Source organism: Pinus tabuliformis, chromosome 9, assembly GCF_031772625.1.
Source record: "Pinus tabuliformis cultivar Carrire ecotype Pingquan chromosome 9, CPIR1, whole genome shotgun sequence".
Lineage (NCBI taxonomy): Eukaryota > Viridiplantae > Streptophyta > Pinopsida > Pinales > Pinaceae > Pinus > Pinus tabuliformis.
The window spans coordinates 447,243,882-447,266,202 of NC_142307.1; the positions used below are offsets into that span (position 1 = coordinate 447,243,882).

Consider the following 22,321-nt stretch of genomic DNA (forward strand, 5'->3'; position numbering starts at 1 on the left):
GAAAAATTACAATGAGAAACGAAAAAAAGAATGAAAATATTTAAGGATGAACATGCAATACTATGAATCATTTATAGTAAACACTATTTATATCCTAAGAGTTAATAGATGAATTCACAATTTTTCCATAAAATAATCTTAAATCCTTTAGGCCAAAATGAATTTTTGATATGTTAGTTTAAAGAGTATGAATATAGAGGGAAATATAAAATATTAATTAAATTTAAAAAAATACTATTTTTAGGTTTAATAAAACTTTATAATATGTAATACTATTGTGTTTATCACCACTAACAATATAAATGTGTTCGAATACTATTCAGATAAAAGAAACATTCATATCATCATGCATAAATAACTACCTGTAACCATTATTTTAAAAGTTACACCAACAAAGTTCACAAAATTTTATAGAGATTGAGACAACAGAAATGTTTTGCCAAATGATTACATTACATGAATGGCATTTATTTATTTACTTGCTAGGAGGTGATGAGAACCTAAGGTAAAAGCAAGCAGACCACATTAGGGATGTGCATGTGCTCCTGGTGAGATTTAATAACACAAAATATGAGACCAGGGAGATTAAGCATGCGGGATAGGACGAAGGCGATGGGCATGGGGAGGTGGAGATGGAGGGCAGTGAGAATGAGGGGGTACAGGGTAGCCCGGCTTGTGGCACCCGGATGCGGCCTTTGTCGACCCTTCTGCCAATCTTCCAGAACCTACTTCTTCGTTAGACTTAGCGGCAGCAGCTTCAGCTTCAGCTCCAGCGTGTGTCACCAGGATCGTCGAAGTTAACAACAACATTGCTACTATTGATATCCAGCACAACTGCGCCATTTCCGTCTTCTTGGATTTCATGGCCATGGCCATCTTGTTGATATAAAGTGAAAATAAAATGATGAATTCTAACTCTACTTGCAGAATGTATAACGGAATCGATAATAGAAAAAGGAATTGTGAATTGCGTTTTGGAATTGTAGTGCGATGGATGGATCTTACTTATAGACAACACACCGGCATGGCATGGAGGGTTTACAATCGGTCGAAGGAATTCAGTGAAACTCAACCCGAAATCGTGTCAAAACGAAACCCGACTTTCTCACTCTCCGTTGCGGTCAACATCTATTTGTGCTCAAATCTGTTACATGAATCCCCAGTATTTGATTTTGCGTGTTAATCTTTGACTCTTGAAATTTAGAATCTGATTTCAACTTGCACGATGATGAATCCTTGTTGCCGGGAATGAAAAGAAGTGCGGGCCAATTCAAATTTAATTTATTGTAAAAGCCCTCATGTTAATTTCTTAACTAGTTTTTTTATCCAATTTCTTAACTCGCTTTCTTATCCAGGTTGTTTTTGTGTTTTTCTTATTTTTTTTGTTTTTCAATTTTTTTTATACTACTCTTTTATTATATTTTATAGTTTATCTCTAATGATTAAATGCTATTATTATTATCTATTAATTAATAAATGTTTTTTGGTGGGTAAGCACCTACAAGGATTTGAACAAGTGACCTATCACAAGGAGTGCCTTAGAAGTGCACCCATTCACCGTCAATCCAAAGCCCCATGGGCTTATCATTTAATAAACGTTATTTTAATTATGTTGGTTCAAATCTATATTACTAAAAAATATCAATTCGAATCAATGGTAAATTTCATAATTAATATATATATATATATATATATATATATATATATATATATATATATATATATATAGTAAAGAGCTTTACTTCACGTTCATACCCTTCTAAGGTACTAGCTAGCTTGGAAATTTGGAAATGGATGGTTTGTGAATGTAGGTATGGATGTCTTATTGAATGTCATGGTTCTCCCACGACAATGTTTTTTTAAAGATGCAATGAACCCGTAACTTTGACTTGTTCTGCTGGCAAGAGTAAAGACATTCTTTGGCGAAATGGGTGAAGAGCTCAGTGAACATTGCCTTTATTGGGAATTGAAGTGATCTTGTTTAGTAAAATGACTATATCAACAAGATTTAGTTGTTTCATATGCATTTATCTTAAAAGCGTCACCCCACCTTTCTCAGACTTCGATGATACTCTCTTTGTGGGTGCTTTTTTTATGGGAAAAGGAATGTTAAGGTAATAAGTTTGCCACATTGGTTCATCATGCCGATTTGCATAGTTTTGAGATATCATAGTTGTAATCATATGTCTATAGTTACAAATTAGTTATCAAATAGAAAAAAATAGAAATGATACATATTCTTAGTGGCTTTATAATTATACATAAAAGCCCGCATTTGGAGAGTATCACAACAATACATGGAGCGAATTTGTATCGAATGCCATCTTTCTAACCACTAAGTATAGTACCAAAAAGGTATATTATACATGTCTTCATTAAAGGTACGACAATGTTCATTACTGATATGCTTCTAAGCCAAAAACATTGAACCCCCAAAGAAGCCATTTATTTAAACATTTCCGGGACTATTTCTGAACCTTGTGTATAGGTGTATCCTCTTTTTGCAATCAACCTATCGTTTAAGTTTTTAAATGCATTCATGTTTTTCCACATAGAAGGATTAACTTGAATATCTAATATCTCTTGGTCCACTTCTCGCAAAGCTTGTTTTTTTGCATAATGCTAGTTACATAAACAATTTGAAGATATTTAGTAATATAAAAAGGGATTCTATACTTTATAAAAAGAAACAAGTATCAACACAACCATCAATGCAAACTACACTACTACACGAAGGAGGAACAAATATTGGTAATATGCTATTACAGTATACCTGAGGAAACGAAAACATTGTTTTGCAGCAATTTGCAATGAGAACATTGTATGGTATGTTGTTATGTTGAATACAAATGCAAGCACTTCCAACAACATCAGAGAGATCCTCCAAAGTGTTACCCCCTTCAAAAACTAGGCCCCTCACAGGATAGTCAAAAAGCTCCAAGATATTGTCCCCACTTTCTCAGACTTCCATGGTACTCCTTTTGTGGGTGCGGGAAAGAACGTTAAGATAATAATCATTCCACACTTATTCGTCACATCAAATTGTAAAATTTTAGGATATCACAGTTGTAATCATATCTCTACAGTTCATAATAAGTTATTGAATAAACAAAATTAAAACAATGAATTATTTAACCTTTTATTTATGTTCAAAAGTTGCACTGAAACAGTTTCAATGAGTAAAGAGTCACATGTTGCAACGAAAATAGTGTACTTAAGTGAAAGTGTAGATGGTTTATAGTTGCAAAATATCTGAGGCTATGGTAACCAAGACGAAAAATTGGATTGCCAGCCTTGAAAACCAAATGCAATGGTAACGATAAGCTATCATGGTAAATACATTGGGGAAAGCATTCCAATACTCTAGGCATAGTTACCACATGCCCCTATTCAATTGGATTCACCTGCAGTATAGAAAAGAATAACATTAGAAGTGCATCAATGAACAATAAAAAACCCCAAACACTACATGAAAAGGTGTTGTCATAATCGTTATTTTTGATTAAATTTATGGAACACACATTTGGATTGTCAAAGGCATGAAGCGTCTCTTTCTTCCCTACTTTGGTGAAGTTGAATTTACTGGGGTCAAAGCCCTGCAAGACCTTCTACACTTGAAATTCAGTAGGAAATTTCTTAAGATGATGTCCTTCATTCAGTTGAGCAATGAAACCATATTTGTCTGGGATGATCTACAATTTATTACGCCCCCATAGTCTACGGATAGAATCCATGTTAAAACGTGTCCTTAAAAACATCACCCCAAAAGGCATAACCAAATTAATGTATGTTCAATAGGAAATTTCAAGAATTTGCATCAAATTTTGCACTTCGAAGTTTTATATGTTCCTACAATTTTCCATACTTTCAATGCTTTTATGGGATGCAATATTTTTATTATGTATTAGGTTCCTACATCTAAAAAGATTCCAACAATTCTTAGTAACTCTCATAATAGCTAAACTGTTTATTTACATAGCAATGAATATAAAAGGTCAAAAAGTGAGGGTATTGATTTAAATCTACAAAGGAGTGGGATACCTATTTGAAAAATAAAGAAAACAAGTGTATTAGTCTCACCTCGTAAAACCCAATAAAATTCCACAGGAGGCTGACATTCATGCGAAAAATGGAGAAATTGTCACAAATCAAAAATTTTACAAGCTCAAAGAAATGTAAATGGGAAGGCTAGATATAACCCATAAAATGAAGAATAATTTTCATTAGTATGGTCATTCCAAAATGAAGTCTATCAATGTAGTAGCTGCATAGAAAGAAAACAAGAACCCCACTTCATAGATTAGAGAATTCACCCATCTGTTGAGGGCCCCGAAATCGGGTCAACAACAAGGGGGATACCCACCCGGTCCAGAACTTGGTTGGCGGCTCCGTGCCCATTTGGAGTAGCGGGTCCGAGTGGGGGTAATGGGACCAGTTTCCCAATGTGAGGGGTGTGTGTGTGTGTAGAGTTTGATGGTATTGATCTAGGGGTATTTTAAGCTAATTTAATTCTAACTTCTAAACTAACTCTATGCTATTGTAATCTAATGAAAAAAAATACATCTAATCTACGCTAACCCGGGGTATTTTTCTTCTATTATGCGATCTAAAAAAATTTCGAACAATAGCTGGTAATAAAGATAATTCATCTATCATAAGAATAGAAATCCATTAAGATAAACCATTCTTCATAAAAACTTAGGCAAAACAGTTGTGAACAACATATCACATAATTAGTTATTCATATGTCAAGCACAAATAAATGACTCCACCGTACAGAAGTGCCAAATGGTAATACACACATTCATACATTAACATATAAAGAACTCAGCTGCATATCACTTTAGGAATATAAGCAGAAATTAATCAAGAGATAAAAGTACCATTTATGACTGATTTCACTAATAAACTTCAAGCAATAACGATTTATTTCTACTTGTTCTAATATCTGCTAAGAGTACAGAAGTGCAACATCAGTAACAGACATTAAAATGCAAACATAAATAAATCTCGATCCATCCATTCATCAAAAACCCCCTCCGAGGGTGCAAAAGTGCATGTTCTGAGGACAAGTTTTTTGACAGATTTCCGGACCCTTCTCCAAATGCCATGAGAAGGGTTAAATACTACTAACTAATTAATCTTAATTACACAAATTTAGGGAACGGCTTCAAATGACCGCCCTTTTACTAAAAGAAAATTTATTTCTAAAAATCAAATCTAATTTCTAACTGTTTCTGTATCTACTCCTTAGTGCTGTAAGCAATGCAACGTTTGCCTGGGAAGAGTCGGCTCGCTGTCTTCTTCTTTCGTTTGAGTGATAAAAGTGGAAACAACAAGAGCTGGCACCTCTTTCTGACAGACTAGAATATATTTTCGAAAACCTTTCTCTAGCTGGGTGTATTCGCTGTGCGTATACTTAGTACAACCCAGGTTCCTTTCGAACTGATTTTGCTGTTGCTATTTCGGTTTCCGGTCGTGCGAATGACTCAATGAGTTAGGAGTCGCGTTGTCTGGACAATCCCCTGTATCGAGAATTGCTTCCGTTCTTTGTTCCAGGCTTTTCTGGAGCGTCCTCCTTCTTTTACGTTTCTCTTTTTGCTTTACCCAGTCCGAGCTTCAAGATCTTTTGCAAACATGCTGCTTTTGTGCGCCTTTGACTCTGAGTCTTAGATAGTCTATTTTCATCAGCGCCTGTTGGGTGATACTCTGGAATCCGCGGTCCTGCTGCATGCGGAATCCATTTGCGGAGGCATCTTCTCTCTGTTACCCCATTGGCGCTTTCCTCTTTTCCTTAGATGTTTCCTGCATATAGATTTATATCAGTTACATGTCTTGCAGTTTACGCAAAGAAGAAGAGAAATGACGAAAAGATTGACATGAAAGCATTAAGTTCTAATGAATGCGTAATTCTGACACTCATCATGATTTGACTCTTCGAAAAACGCGATACAATCATTCTTGGATACTCAAGCATGCGATCATTAATTTCCCTTATGGTGCGCGCTCAATTTTGGGTTTACCGTTTATGTCGGAGAATTATTGCGATGAGTCCTTTCTGCGATTGGAATCGCAGTATCGAGGACTGCGACGTCATTAAGTGTTATCGCAAATTGCCAATATCGCAGATCGCAGATCGTTGATATCGCAGATCGTAGATTCTTATTCAGTTACTTATGCTGTTTCAAGCGACGTTGCGATATGCGACATCACATATCGGCGATGGGAGATTCCTTAAGATTTTCCTTTTTAAGAGCGCTTTGAATGTATGCGACGCGATGAACTTCGCGTCGCTTCTTCGTAGCTTGTTTTTTGCGCTTAGGAAACGCTTCACTCTCTCTTTGCGATGTGATCAAGCCTTAGGGAGTCTAAAACACAAAAACTTTAACAAAAATATTTTTTGGATTTTTTATTCAGGGTCCCCCCTTTGCTTGGCGTTATTGCTAATATCAAACAAAAAGGGGGGGGTTGTTGGTGACCACAACAATGGCGATTCACTGTGAAGAACCAGTTATCTCTGCTTTTCTATTGCATTTTCACTTCCAAAACAGAAAAATTTTCGTATGTCTAAATTTTTTTATGGACAGATAGAGTATATTACCCCTTATCCTGTCAATGATATTTCGTCACAACCTTTTTATTCCGATTGTCTGCTTCCTCTGGGTTAGTTCTTGCATTCATACCAGACATTAATCGGTCCTTTTTAAAGATAAAATAAGGTCGTCTCTGCATACTGGCTTTCTAAAATATGCTCATTTGTTGTAGGTAGAGCCTCTGCTGCCCGCAAGCGTCCATAGCCTCGACAGGGTTACCATGTTATCCAGCAATGATCCTTTTTCCTGCTTGAGGTTATTTACAACATTTCAGAGAAAAATCCTTTTGACACTTTTTCTTTTTTTATTCTCTAAAGAACAATGTCTTGGTTTGGTGGCCAAATTATGACACAGTCATTCACTTGATTTACACTTCTGCAGAACAAGTTGGCTCGTGATCAGACCCCTTGTCTTTTGATTGCAACAATCTTGAGTCGTTGCCCTGTTTTGATAGACAGTATTGGCAAAGTCAGAAAGTTATAATATCTGTGATCATGATAAGCCGGCTCGTGATGAGACCTCTTATTCTTTGAGATATGGTGTTTTCTCGGATTGTTTCTCTGGATGCTGCGATTTCCCTCAGCAGGGAGGAAGTCATTGTTTTTCCTTAAGAAAGCTCTGGACGACAATAATAGAGTTTGAAAACAACAGTTTTACAGAGAATATTTATTTTATTATTGATGATACCTTTCATTGTGTTGGCATAAAACAATATTTTACCAAAAGTTGCTTTCATCCAAGATTTTCGAAGTTGAAACTAACATCATATTCAGGTTAAAGTTAACTTTATTTGTCAATAATAAGAGTCAGATTTTTCGAAAAGTTTTGCTATTTATACAAGTGAAAATAAAATATGATAGAGAAATGGTGTGCTCTTTCATGAATACTATTTATGATCATTCACAACCAGTCTTATTTATAAGAAAATAAAAACAAAAATAAAACTAAAACTATCCTACAAAAAATAGAAGAATGATCTTCTATGGAAAATACATTTTGAGAATTTGTCGATTCACAGGCAGAGAATCTCTCCTTCCTGTTAAATCCTGCAACACAAAAGTCGATGGGCCTATGACCTCTACAATCTGAAAAGGACCAAGCCACAGCTTCTGGAATTTTGTATGTTTGCCCTTTTCTTCATGAGCCTTATCCCATTTTAAAACTAAATCTCCCATCTGAACATTTTTTTTTTGGTCATTATGTTTGAGTCAAAAGAGGATTTTATTAGCGCTTGGTGGTGAGCATGGGTTTTCTTAGCTTGTTCTCGTCGTTCTTCTAGTTTGGTTATTTCCATTTGTCTTAATTGTAAGGAGGAAGTAGGTACTTCATCGATGTATTGAACTAAGGACAAAGAGGGGATGACTAAGTGAGTAGGAAGAACCGCTTCTCTCCCATAAACTAAATTAAAGGGAGAAGTGCCGATAGAAGCTTTCTTTGTAATTCTATTTGCCCATAAGGCATTTACCAGCGCTTTGTGCCAATTCTTTTGGTTTTGGTCGACTGTTTTTTTAATAATCCTGATTAGGTTCTTGTTTGTTGATTCGGCCAACCCGTTACCTTGCAGATAGTAGTTGGCAGAATACTTCAGTTTGAACCCTCTTTTGAGCACAAACTCAGTCATTGCATTTCCAGAAAAATATGATGCATTATCAAACATTAAGGCCGTTGGAAATCCAAACCTAGTGATGATAAACTGATCTATGAATTCAATAATGTTTTCAAAATTAGCTGTCTTGAGAGGAACTGCTTCTACCCATTTGGTAAAATAGTCAGTTGCTGTGAGGATATACCTATGCTATTTAGAAGAGTGAGGAACGATCTCACCTATTATGTCCAGGCCCCATTGACTGAACGGTTGCTCAATGTTAACCGGCTGCAGTGGCATGGATGACTTCTTTTGTTTCCCTGCAGCAGTCTGGCAGACTTGGCATTTCCTTACGTAATTGTATGAGTCTTTGCACAGCGTGGGCCAGTAATATCCTGCACGCAAGATTTTATGTGCGGTGGCTTCTCCAGCATAGTGTCCACCTGTTGGTCCATCGTGAAGTTCCTGCAAAACCTTTTCGTCTTCAGTTTTCTCAAGACATCTAAGAAGCACAGAATCGTAATTTCTTTTAAACAGAACATCATTTATGAGCTGGTATTGTTTAGCTTTCAATCTCAGGGCTCTCTTCTTGGTGTGATCCAGGTGAAATGGAGCATACCCGTTCTTAAGAAAATAAATGGTGTCAGCATATAATGATTCTGCGTCGTTTAGGCTTACCTCACACGTGTGTACCTCTTCAGACGAGTTCTCAGGAATTTGTGATGCTCCAGCTAACATCTTGCAGAAGCCTTGACCTCTCACGATGTGTGCTGGCTTGACCTCAAGATCGTATTCTTGTAAGGCGGTGATCCAATTCGCTCTCTTTTCGCCCACATCCTTCTGTATCAGGAGGTTTCTTACCGCTTGGAACGGTACTATGACTTTGGTATGGGCTTTTAGCAAGAAAGGTCTGAAATATTTGATTGCTTTGAAAACAACATATGCCTGTTTCTCCACGTCTGAATAATTGAGTTCAGCACCTTGTAAGTTCGAGCTAAAAAATGCGATTGGAGCTTCTGCCTTTTCTTGATTCGCTTGAGTTAAAATCGCAGCATAAGATTTCTCTGAGGCAAACGTGTATAAGATAAAATGTTCTGAAAAGTTTGGGGTTGCTAAAGATGGAGCGTTGATGATAGCTTGTTTGATCAAGTTGAATGCTTCATGCTCGTCTAGACCCCATTTAAAGTTTGAATTCTTTTTTATCATTTTTTGTAAAGGAGAAATAATATGTGAAAAATCCGGGACAAACCTTTTTACAAAATTGATCTGTCCCAGGAAAGATTGCATGGTCTTTTTGTTATGGGGCATGGATATCTTGGAAATTTCTTTGATTCTGTCAGGTTCAATGTGAATACCAGATTTTGACACTATGAATCCTAGCAATTTCCCTTCACTTAATGCGAAAAAGATTTCTTCGGGTTAAGTGAGATCCCATACCTTAAACATCTTTGAAAGATTTGTTTCAAATCTTTGAGGTGGTCGCTTCGGTTCTTGGAGTACACTGTTATATCGTCCAGGTAAATCACTACCGATTTATTGACTAAACCTTTAAATGCAATGTCCATGGCTCTTTGAAAGGTGGCGCCGGCATTGATCAGACCAAATGGCATCTTCTGATACGCGTAGGTACCCCATTTGGTTCGGAAGGTGGTTTTTAACTGATCATCGGGATGTACCAGCACTTGATTGTATCATGAAAATCCATCCAGAAAAGACATTAACTCTGAGCCTGCTACTGCCTATAATATTTGCTCGATAGGTGGGAGGGGAAAATTGTCTTTCTGGCAGGCTTTGTTGAGATTCCGGAAGTCGATACAGATCCTAATATCTCCGTTTTTCTTTCTAACGGGTACCATATTGGATACCCATTTGGAATGTCTGACCGAGAAAATTATTCTGGCTCTCAACAACTTGTTCAGCTCAATCTTTATCTGATTTTCCAAGTTGTGGTGGATTTTCCTGAGCTTCTGTTGGACAGGTTTTTCATTGTCAATCATAGGGATAGTGTGTTGAATGATAGAAGTGTTGTAAGTCTTCAGCTCATCGTAATTCCAGGCAAAAACGTTTTTGTACTGTCTCAGAAGACGGATATATGCTGATTTTTCTTCAGGGGCTAGGCCCGGGCCTAGATTAACATTTTGTGGCTGACCTTTTGAACCGACTTTTAAAATCATATAGGTCTTCTAACTTGACCACCGATTTGGGTATAGCATTATCAGTGCTACTTTGTTGTATTTGGTGATCATGACAGTCTTCGTCGATTATCTGGTTTGAGTAGGATCCTTTAGAGGTGAGGAAACTTACGATGTCCGGATCGTCGTTGAATACTCTTGAGTTGGTGATGTTGTCAGGGATGGACGGTCTAAAGATTAATTCTATTGAGAACCTATCTGGACTGAAATCTTCGGAGGGAATAAGTCTAGAGGCTACGTTAGCTAACAGGTCTGCGCTTGCATTTTGGAGTCTCGGGATTGACGAAATATTGAATGCTATGAAATGTGCAGTCAGATCTTGTACTAAAGATTGATAGTGATTCAAATGACTTGACAGGCAGTGTATGGTGTTACGTACCTGTTTGACGAAAATCTCAGAATCTCCAAAGACTTGAAGATACTTAATGTTCAATCCGATTGCTTTGTATAGGCCTTGCACCAAGGCCTCGTATTCCGCTGTATTGTTTGTACAATAGAACTCAAGTCTGCATGTAAGCATGGTCTTATTTCCGTCTGGGCTAATCAGAACGCATCCTGCTCCTGCTCCCTCGTTGGACTTAGAGCTGTCAAAATATAATTTCCAAAATAAAGATGTATTTACAGGGTTATCTAAAAAACTAACACATTTTGAATCATCAGTTTGGGAAAAGTTTTCTACTTGGGACAAAACTGAATTTTCCAAATAAGGTGATATATGAGCATTGAAATTTCCGAGGAAAGAATCTACCGAGTAGTTGCCTATGATGCTGCTGTTGTATGCTATTGCTTCATTCTCTCCTTCCAATTCCGTCACTATGTATTTTTGGTGCAACTCTCGTTCAACCTTTATTTGATTTGGTTTACCGTTGTAGGGTAACCACATGTGCGACCAGTCGGTTGAAAAGTATCCGTGGAGTTTTTCGGACCAGTCCCTGCTAAGAATCAAACCATAGAATTCAGGGATATCAGCTACTAGAATGTCGATAACCTGGCATACCTTGGGGTTAGACGACAGTCTTATGGTCACTTGATTAAGTTCACCTATCACTTCGACTTGCGATCGATCAAGTTGAACTATGCGCACTGCGGATTTTTGCGGTTGAACATTCAATTTGGCACATATTGACCTGGGTAAAATATTGGTTGAAGCCCCAGAATCAACCAAGCAATTGTGCACGTTTTTATTGAAAATTTCATAAGTGAGGAGAAAAGGAGGAGTATGAGATCTAGATCTTCCTCCAATTAAGGTGATGTCGTTTGGATCAATCTTATTGATCATGTTGATTGGAGGTCTTCCCACATTGTGGGAAGCTACAGCCATAGGTAAAGGTGTAGTAGGCACAGCATGTAATTCTTTCATCATTATTTTCTGTTGATGTTTCAATTTTCTCAACTCGTAAAGGGTGATATTAGCCCTAGTCTTTTTCATGTCATCGATGATGTTATACTCCATTTCATCCGACACTATCAGTGTTCTTGATGGAGGCGATTGGTCTGATTGGACTGGGTTAAATTGGGTCACTCTGGCGATTGTTTTCTTTGTTGCGACCTTATCTTTTGCTGCAGGGCTTGCGCCCTTCTGTTTAGGGGTAGTTTGGGGAGGATCAAGTTGATTTTTCCTTCGTGTGCTAACCGGAAATGCTTCTTGATCCTCTTCTTGTGGGAGGATGAAATCCCACATTCCTTGTAGTTCCACCACTTCTTCATCGTCGGTCTATGCTTCGATGGTATTCTCTTCTTCTTCTTCTTCAGATTCAACATTTGAGACAGCGTTGGGTGGCTTCGTCTCCATGGGAGGGTTTCTTTTAAAAGTCCTGAAAGGCCTTTTTGAAGACATTTTTGCTACTTGTTTTCTTATATCAATCATCTCATTGGACATGGCCTTTAATACTTTTTGTAATCCTTCCATATCGAAAGGATCTTTCGTTTGTTTCTTCTTGGTGTCTTCTTTGAAAGAGATTTTCTTAGATTTACGTTCTTCAATTGCAGATCTCTTTTCAAGGGCTACTACGCATTTTTCAACTGCTAACGCCTCTGTTAAGCTTTCAACTAAGGTCGTCTTGCTTGCCCTATCTACGAAGATGGCCAAGTTTGATGGTAAGGCCGTAATATACCATTCACATCTTACTTCCTCGCTAGGTGGAGAAGCAGCGGGGATTTTGTTGAGGATCTTATTGAACCGTAAATTGAAATATTTAATGGGTTCTCTAGCCTCAGCTTTAAGATTGGATAAGTCGTTGATCAATGTCGCTGTTGATCTATCATCACCGAACTTGGTTAGAAATTGACTTTGAAAAATGTCCCAGCTCGTGATAGATCCGGAAGGTAACAAAAAGTACCATGACTCGGCTGTTCCTTGCATTGTATAGGGAAAAAGCCGGACAACAACATCTTTGTTGGTAACTCCGTTGAGATTAACAGAAAGCATGAAATTATTGATATGTTCTTCAGCTAGCATGCCTGTTTCTGGATTGAATTTAGGTAGCCATTTCTCAGGATGGGCTGGTATTGGACTCAGGGGTGGAGGCATTAAAACCGCCCCAGGGTTGTTCCATGGAGACTGGGCCATCGTTGAGCTGCTAGTTAATAGAAGTGCAGAAGATGATCTCTGAAGCTGAGAATATGGAGATATTATGATCTTCGATGATCGCGGAGGAAGGGTTGCGGAAGATGGATGAGTGATCTGGGGTGAAGATGTGGGTGGCTGACTTCGCGGTGAGGGAGTTGAAATGGACGAGGTAGATGAAAGAGTCTCTCTGTCAGACTCTGGAAGTGCTTTCCTTGCTCTTTTCCTAGTGGGGAGAGGGATTTCAGTTGGCTGGATGCCAAACTTTTCACTCTTCAATCTGGTCAGGGGATGAGCAGGATTGTACTGCGAAGTCACGCTGCCTTTAGATTTATCAGACCTCTGAGTAAAAATAGAGAATCCCTGGAGTTTACGAATCAAAGTTTGAAGTTCAGGGGGATCAATGATAAGTTGGTCTGATATATTAGGGTGTGTAGCAGCGGTGGATGCCCGAGCGACTTCTAGCTCCGAGTTTAATCGTACCGGAGAAGTCGGGGGAGTTGGTGAGGGTGATTTGCTCTCAGAATGGTATTTAGATTTTGATTTATGCGCCATTCATAGCTCGTGCCCTCCTTCTAGTGCCAAATATGTTGAGGGCCCCGAAATCGGGTCAACAATAAGGGGGATACCCACCCGGTCAACCTGGTTGGCGGCTCCTTGCCCGTTTGGAGTAGCGGGTCCGACTGGGGGTAATGGGACCGGTTTCCCAATGTGAGGGGTGTGTGTGTGTGTGTAGAGTTTGATGGTATTGATCTAGGGGTATTTTAAGCTAATTTAAGTCTAACTTCTAAACTAACTCTATGCTATTGTAATCTAATGAAAAACAATACATCTAATCTACGCTAACCCGGGGTATTTTTCTTCTATTATGCGATCTAAAAAGATTTCGAACAATAGTTGGTAATAAAGATCATTCAACTATCATAAGAATAGAAATCCATTAAGATAAACCATTCTGCATAAAAAGTTAGGAAAAACAGTTGTGAACAGCATATCGCATAATTAGTTATTCATATGTCAAGCACAAATAAATGACTCCACCGTACAGAAGTGCCAAATGGTAATACACACATTCATACATTAACATATAAAGAACTCAGCTGCATATCACTTTAGGAATATAAGCAGAAATTAATCAAGAGATAAAAGTACCATTTATGACTGATTTCACTAATAAACTTCAAGCAATAACGATTTATTTCTACTTGTCCTAATATCTACTAAGAGTACATAAGTGCAACATCAGTAACAGACATTAAAATGCAAACATAAATAAATCTCGATCCATCCATTCATCAAAAACCCCCTCCGAGGGTGCAAAAGTGCATGTTCAGAGGACAAGTTTTTTGACAGATTTCCGGACCCTTCTCCAAATGCCATGAGAAGGGCTAAATACTACTAACTAGTTAATCTTAATTACACAAATTTAGGGAACGACTTCAAATGACCGCCCTTTTACTAAAAGCAAATTTATTTCTAAAAATCAAATCTAATTTCTAACCGTTTTTGTATCTGCTCCTTAGTGCTGTAAGTAATGCAACGTTTGCCTGGGAAGAGTCGGCTCGCTGTCTTCTTCTTTCGTTTGAGTGATAAAAGTGGAAACAACAAGAGCTGGCACCTCTTTCTGACAGACTAGAAGATATTTTCGAAAACCTTTCTCTAGCTGGGTGTATTCGCTGTGCGTATACTTAGTACAACCCAGGTTCCTTTCGAACTGATTTTGCTGTTGCTATTTCAGTTTTCGGTCATGTGAATGACTCAATGAGTTAGGAGTCGCGTTGTCTGGACAATCCCCTGTATCGAGAATTGCTTCCGTTCTTTGTTCCATGCTTTTCTGGAGCGTCCTCCTTTTTTTGCGTTTCTCTTTTTGCTTTACCCAGTCTGAGCTTCAAGATCTTTTGCAAACATGCTGCTTTTGTGCGCCTTTGACTCTGAGTCAGATAGTCTATTTTCATCAGCGCCTGTTGGGTGATACTCTGGAATCCGTGGTCCTGCTGCATGCGGTATCCATTTGCGGAGGCATCTTCTCTCTGTTACCCCATTGGCGCTTTCCTCTTTTCCTTAGATGTTTCCTGCATATAGATTTATATCAGTTACATGTCTTGCAGTTTACGCAAAGACGAAGAGAAATGACAAAAAGATTGACATGAAAGCATTAAGTTCTAATGAATGTGTAATTCTGACACTCATCATGATTTGACTCTTCGAAAAACGCGATACAATCATTCCTGGATACTCAAGCTTGCGATCATTAATTTCCCTTAAGGTGCGCGCTCAATTTTGGGTTTACCGTTTATGTCGGAGAATTCTTGCGATGAGTCCTTTCTGCGATTGGAATCGCAGTATCGAGGACTGCGACGTCATTAAGTGTTATCGCAAATTGCCAATATCGCAGATCGCAGATCGTTGATATCACAGATCGCAGATCGCAGATTTTCATTCAGTTACTTATGTTGTTTCAAGCGACGTTGCGATATGCGACATCGCATATCGGCGATTGGCGATTCCTTAAGATTTTCTTTTTTAAGAGCGCTTTGAATGTATGCGACGCGATGAACTTCGCGTCGCTTCTTCGTAGCTTGTTTTTTGCGCTTAGGAAACGCTTCACTCTCTCTTTGCGATGCGATCAAGCCTTAGGGAGTCTAAAACACAAAAACTTTAACAAAAATATTTTTTGGATTTTTTATTCAGGGTCCCCCCTTTGCTTGGTGTTATTGCTAATATCAAACAAAAAGGGGGGGGGTTGTTGGTGACCACAACACCATCTAACACATATTCTTCCCATTCCCCCAAATTATGGGTAATGTTGTGACCTAGAATAGAAATAAATGTAAATCACTCAAACTCTCTCTCTCTCTCTCTCTCTCTCTCTCTCTCTAGAAATGTATACGTATTAGAATTTCACATCAAATAAAAGGTTTGAAGCTTAATGATTTGTAAACAACACAAGTAAAAAATCAAAAGAAGTCATCTAACCAGAGAATAAATATCAATAAACTTTGAAATTACAAATGCTTCAATATGATAAAATTAAATAACAAGGAGATCCTCTACATTGAGACGAGGTGTTTGTCTTACATATAAATTCTTTGATAGTTATTTATGAGCTTGAAATAGATTCTCAGTAAACTCTGTCACTACTTTAGTGGTTTGTTGACCAGTTTCTTGATGATATTTTTGAGCTTTTTGGGTTCTATGTTTTCAAGATTTGCAAAGATAATGACTATTTAAAATGTTTTGTAAAAGTCTAGTTAATACTATTAGGTATAAATAATATATCAGCCCAATTTTAGGGTGTTATGATAGTATTTATATTTTATTGGAATAGTAAAAAAGAACCAAACTTTGTGAGAGCTAGCAAGATGTTCCACACAGATGTATGAATCCTTAACCAAGGGACAAAACAAGTGTGTTGTGTATAGAACCAAACGATAAAACCGGGTCTTACATATCCACTGAACTATATTTTTGGTTAGTGGTTTTGCAATTATACATAAAATCCCTCATTTGGAGAGTATCATAACAATACATGGACAAAATTTGCATCAAATTCCATCTTTCCAGCCATTGAGAACATTACCACAATATATTATACATGTCTTCATCAAAGCTATGACAATGCTCATGACTGATATGCTTCTAACCCAAAAACTTTGAACCCCCAAAGAAGCCATTTATATAAACATTTCCTGGACAATGAAGTTACCATTTATGTTTTCCCACATAACAATATTAACTTGAGTGTCTAATATATGTTAGTCCACTTCTCCCAAAGCTTGTTTTTCTACTTAGCATTAGTTATATACAGAATTCGGAGATGTTTAGTAATATGAAAAATGATTATACACTTTATTAAAAGAAACAAGTCTTAACATAACCATTAATGTTAACTACACTGTTGCATGAGGGAGGAACAAATATTGGTAATATGCTACTACACTATACCTAAGGAAACAGAAAACCCTTTTTACCACTAATTTGAAATGAGAACAGTGTATGTTATGTTTTTATCTTGAAGACATATGAAAACACTGCCAACATCATTGGAGAAATCCTCTGAAGTATTACCCCCTTAAAAAAACAGACCCTCACAGGATAGTAGAGAATTTCCATGATATTGACCCTGCCTTTCTCAGACCTTCATGGTACTTTTTTTGGGTGCTTTTTCAATGAGGAAAGGAATGTTGAGGTAATAACCTTTCCACATTAATTCATCATGCCAATTTTGACAATATTTAGATATCACAGTTGTAATCATATCTCTATAGTTTAAAAATTTGTTATCAAATCGAAAAAAATAAAAAGAATGAAATATTTAACCTCTTCTTATTTCTATTCAAAAGTTCCACTGAAATTGTTTCAATCCAAAAAGAGTCAAATGTCGCAACTAAAATAGTGAAGTTAAGCGGAATTGTAGTTGGTTTATAGTTGTAAAATCTCAGAGGCTCTTGTACCCATGACGAGAAAATGGGTTCCCAACCTCGACAACAGAATGAAATTCTAACAAAAAACTATCATGGTTAATGCATTAAGCAAGCAGTCCAATACTCAAGAAGCACATTCTCACACTAAATTGGACTCACCTGCATTATAAGAAAGAATAACACGAGAAGTGCATCAAAGTGCACACAAAACCCTCAAACACTGCATCAAAAAGTGCTTCTGTCCTCGCTATTTATGCTTACATTTATGGCAATCAGATTTGGACTATCAAAGATAGGGAATTTTTCCAAGTACTGAATTTTTTTTTTGCTCACTTTCTTCAAAATGGAGAAACAACTCTTCCTTGCCTACTTTGGTGAAGTTGAATTTACTAGGGTCGAACCCCTAGAGCACCTTGTCCACTAAAAATTCAGTAGGACATTTCCTAATATGACACCGTTCATTCAATTGAGAAATGAAACCATGTTTTATAGGGATGATCTAGAATTTAATACCCCCACATAGTTTGTGGATACAATCCATGTCAAAACATGTCCTTAAAAACATCACTCAAAAAGGTAGACCCAAATTAATTTATGTTTAGTAGGAAATTTGAATAATTTGCATCACATTTTGCACATTGAAATTTTATATGTTCATGTTGTTTTCCATACGTTCAACACTTTTATTGGATGTAATATTTTTTGTATGTATTCAGTTAAATATAGAAAAATAACAACAATTCTAAGTAACTTTGACAACATCCCAACAATTTATTTACATACAAATGAACAAAAAAGGTGAGAAAGTGAATGTCTTGATTTAAATCCTACAAAGGAGTTGAATACTTGTTTGCAAAATAGGGAAAACAATTCTATCAATCTCACCTAATAAAAATAAACATAATTCCACATGAGACTTACATTCATGCCAACAATGGATAAATTGGAACACATCATAAATTTTGCAAGCTCGGAGAAAGGTAAATGGGAAGGCTAGCTAAATCTCATATAATGAAAAGAATTGGCTTCATTGTGGTCATTCCAAAATGTAAGTCTGTAAATGTAGTAGCCGCATAGAAAGAAAATGAGAACTCCACTTCATAGATAAGAGAATTCACCCATCTAACACATATTCTTACCACTCCCCCAAATTATGAGTAGTGAAATAAAACAAGAACTCCACTTCATAGATCAGAGAATTCACGCATCTAACACATATTCTTCCTTTATAGTGTACTATCAGAAATCAACAATTTACACCTTTATAAGTCATGTGAGCCACATATTCTAGGAACCAAAAGTGCATATCATCATGTTTATATTCATATCATCACTAAGTTTGAAATTGTCCTTTTTACAAAGAGTGGTATGCATGACATCTACACTTTAGCATGGAAATTAGAGAACCAATAAGATATTGGAATCTTCCATTCCTATCATTTGAAATTATGATGTCAACACATTCATACAATGCAAAACCATCATCAAAATTATATGGTAGAGCCCCACTTCCTTCTCGACAAATAATGAGGATGATCCATTACTTGTGTTAACATTTCCAAAAAATTTAAATATTACAATTCGTCATGACATCTGCAATATGGGTAGTAAAAGGGTTTTCAAACTAGAATACAAGTGTACAACTCATCTTCACATTTTTGACCTTTTCAATGGTCCATAAGGCCAAAAGTGCCAGATTTTCAAACTCAAAACAACCTAGATACTTTTTCAAATTGGGTTCATTACTAAACATTAAAACCCACTATTCACAGTAAGAAGTTGTGTTTTGAGAAAGATACAAGTTCCTTTTATTCCATTTTATTTCTAATGATAGACTAGTCAATTGTAGTCATAGGTCGTTATGGTAAATTTCTAGTGAGTATTCTAAGTGAGTGATGAGTCATTCCTAAAAAAACACTGATTTTACTCTCTAATATTTAGTTTTGAGCTATTTCAACTAATGTATTTCGGAGTCATATATTTGGAGAGAATTTTCTAGGCAATGTAAGGAAATGTCACTTGATAAATAAGTTTAGATGTTTCTAAATTTACATTGTTATCATATTAATATAAATATGTCCCAAAAGTAAAAATAATATTACACATGTTTTAATGAATTCAATGATTAAGAAATAGAGTAAATTAGAAAAATAAAAGCATTTGTTACCACTTTATGTATACTTTTATTTCATTCTTCCTTCTCAACATCTATAGTTGTATTAAAATGACAAATATTTGATGTCGAACATTATTAGATATAGAAAGAATGAGATATCATACAATAGATATGATGTAATAACTTATTATAATAAGGCTGTTAGGTATGATTCTCTCAATTTTCCTATATGACCATAGTCGTTACTAAGAATTTTGTTGAACAACATGGCAAGTAGTCCAAATCATATGTATGAGTTCCTTGTTTCATTTGAAGCACATGCCATTTCTTCTAGGAAAATTACATTGAGAAACAAAAAAAAGAATGAAAATATTTAAGGATGAACATGCAATACTATGAATCATTTAGTTCATATCTTAGAGTTGATTCATGACTAAACTTACATGCATGCCATGTATAGTTCTTTTATGATATACGAAAGGGTTAAGAAATATATATATATATATATATATATATATATATATATATATATATATATATATAATTTTTAATAAACAAGTTTTAGAAATATTAATGGACCAAAATCAAATGTTGAAATTAGTTTCATTTTGTATCATTTGGATGGATATTCAATTTATTACAAAGAAACATTATAAGATATGTTAAATTTTTAATCATTAATTGACATGCCTTGACCTCAAACCATGTCTTTATATTTGATCCCTGAAGGCAACCATTATCACATCATAATGAGAACAAATCATTTAGAAAGTTGTAAACACTATTTATATCCTAAGAGTTAATAGACGAATTCACAATTTTTCCATAAAATAATCTTACAATCCTTTAGGCCAAAATGAATTTTTGATATGTTAGTTTAAAGAGTCTCAATATAGAGGGAAAAATAAAATATTAAATAAATTTAAAAAATACTATTTTTAAGTTTAATAAAGCTTTATAATATGTAATACCATTGTGTTTATCACCACTAACAATATAAATGTGTTCAAATACTATTCAGATAAAAGAGACATTCATATCATCATGCATAAATAACTAACTGTAACCATTATTTTAAAACTTATACCAACAAAGTTAACAAAATTTTATTGAGATTGAGATAAGAGAAATATTAATGGACCAAAATTAAATGTTGAAATTATGTTTCATTTTGTATAATTTGGATGGATATTCAATTTATTACAGAAAAACATTACGAGATATGTTGAATTTTTAATCATTAATTGACATGCCTTGACCTAAAACCATGTCTTTATATTTGATCCTTGAAGGCAACCGTTATCACATCATGATGAGAACAAATCATTTAAAAAGTTGTAAACACTATTTATATCCTAAGAATTAATAGATGATTTCACAATTTTTCCATAAAATAATCTTACAATCGTTTAGGCTGAAATGAATTTTTGATATATTAGTTTAAAGAGTGTCAATATAAAGGGAAAAATAAAATATTAATTAAATTTTAAAAAATACTATTTTTAAGTGTAATAAAGCTTTATAATATGTGATACTATTGTGTTTATCACCACTAATAATATCAATGTGTTCAAATACTATTCAGATAAAAGAGACATTCATATCATCATGCATAAATAACTAACTGTAACCATTATTTTAAAACTTATACCAACAAAGTTCACAAAATTTTATTGAGACTGAGATTACAGAAACGTTTTTCCAAATGATTACATTACATGAATAACATTTATTTATTTACTTGCTAGGAGGTGATGAGAACCTATGGTAAAGGCAAGAAGACCACATTAGTGATGTGCATGTGCTCCTCGTGAGATTTAATAACACAAAATATGAGACTAGGAAGATTAAGCATGTGGGATAGGACAAAGGCGATGGGCATGGGGAGGTGGAGATGGAGGGTAGTGAGAATGAGTGGGTATAGGGTAGCCCAGCTTGTGGCACCCAAATGCAGCCTTTGTTGACCCTTCTACCAATCTTCCAGAACCTACTTCCTCGCTAGACCTAGAGGCAGCAACTTCAGCTTCAGCTCCAGTGTGTGTCACCAGAATCGTCGACGTTAACAAAAGCATTGCTACTATTGATATGTAGCACAACCGCGCCATTTCCGTCTTCTTGGATTTGATTTCCATGGCCATCTTGTTGATATAAAGTGAAACTAAGATGATGAATTCTAACTCTACTTGCAGAATGTATAATGGAATTGATAATAGAAAAAGGAATTGCGAATTGCGTTTTGGAATTGTAGTCCAATGGATGGATCTTAGTTGTAGACAACACACCGGCATGGCATGAAGGGTTTACAATCGGTCGAAGGAATTCAGTGAAACTCAACCCGAAATCGTGTCAAAGCAAAACCCGACTTTCTCACACTAGAACACAAAGGGGGTCTTAAGACAATATTTGGGTAAATTCTCTTAACTTGAGACAAAAGAAAACTTGTCTATTGTCTTAGATATTGTCTTTAAGCGGGTGTCTCAAATTAAATTGTCTTAAAATAAATTGTCTTAAAATATTGTCTCTATAAAGACAATATATAACACAAGCATTTTTGTCTCTCTAGAGACAATTTCATTTTTGTCTCTCTAGAGACAATAGTTTGAATTAAAGACATATTGTCTTTAAAAAGACAATATCTTTGATCTTAACTATTGTCTCTCAAGAGATAATAAAAAATTACTTTCAAAGATAATACATGATCACTTTTGTCTCTTTAGAGACAATATAAAATAATGAATCTAGAAAAATATTTCACCGTTGAAATAAACCAAGATTAAAAATATTTAATTAAAAATAAACTATAATATCATTGAATAATTTATATTAGGACACAGTGGAATCGAAC

At 35.8% G+C, this 22,321-nt stretch overlaps 1 pseudogene; it reads right to left on the reverse strand.

The window, feature by feature from the left end:
- Nucleotides 1–2,445: 2,445 nt before the first annotated feature.
- LOC149149102 (GDP-L-galactose phosphorylase 1-like) lies at nucleotides 2,446–4,122 on the reverse strand (annotated as a pseudogene).
- Nucleotides 4,123–22,321: the final 18,199 nt, after the last annotated feature.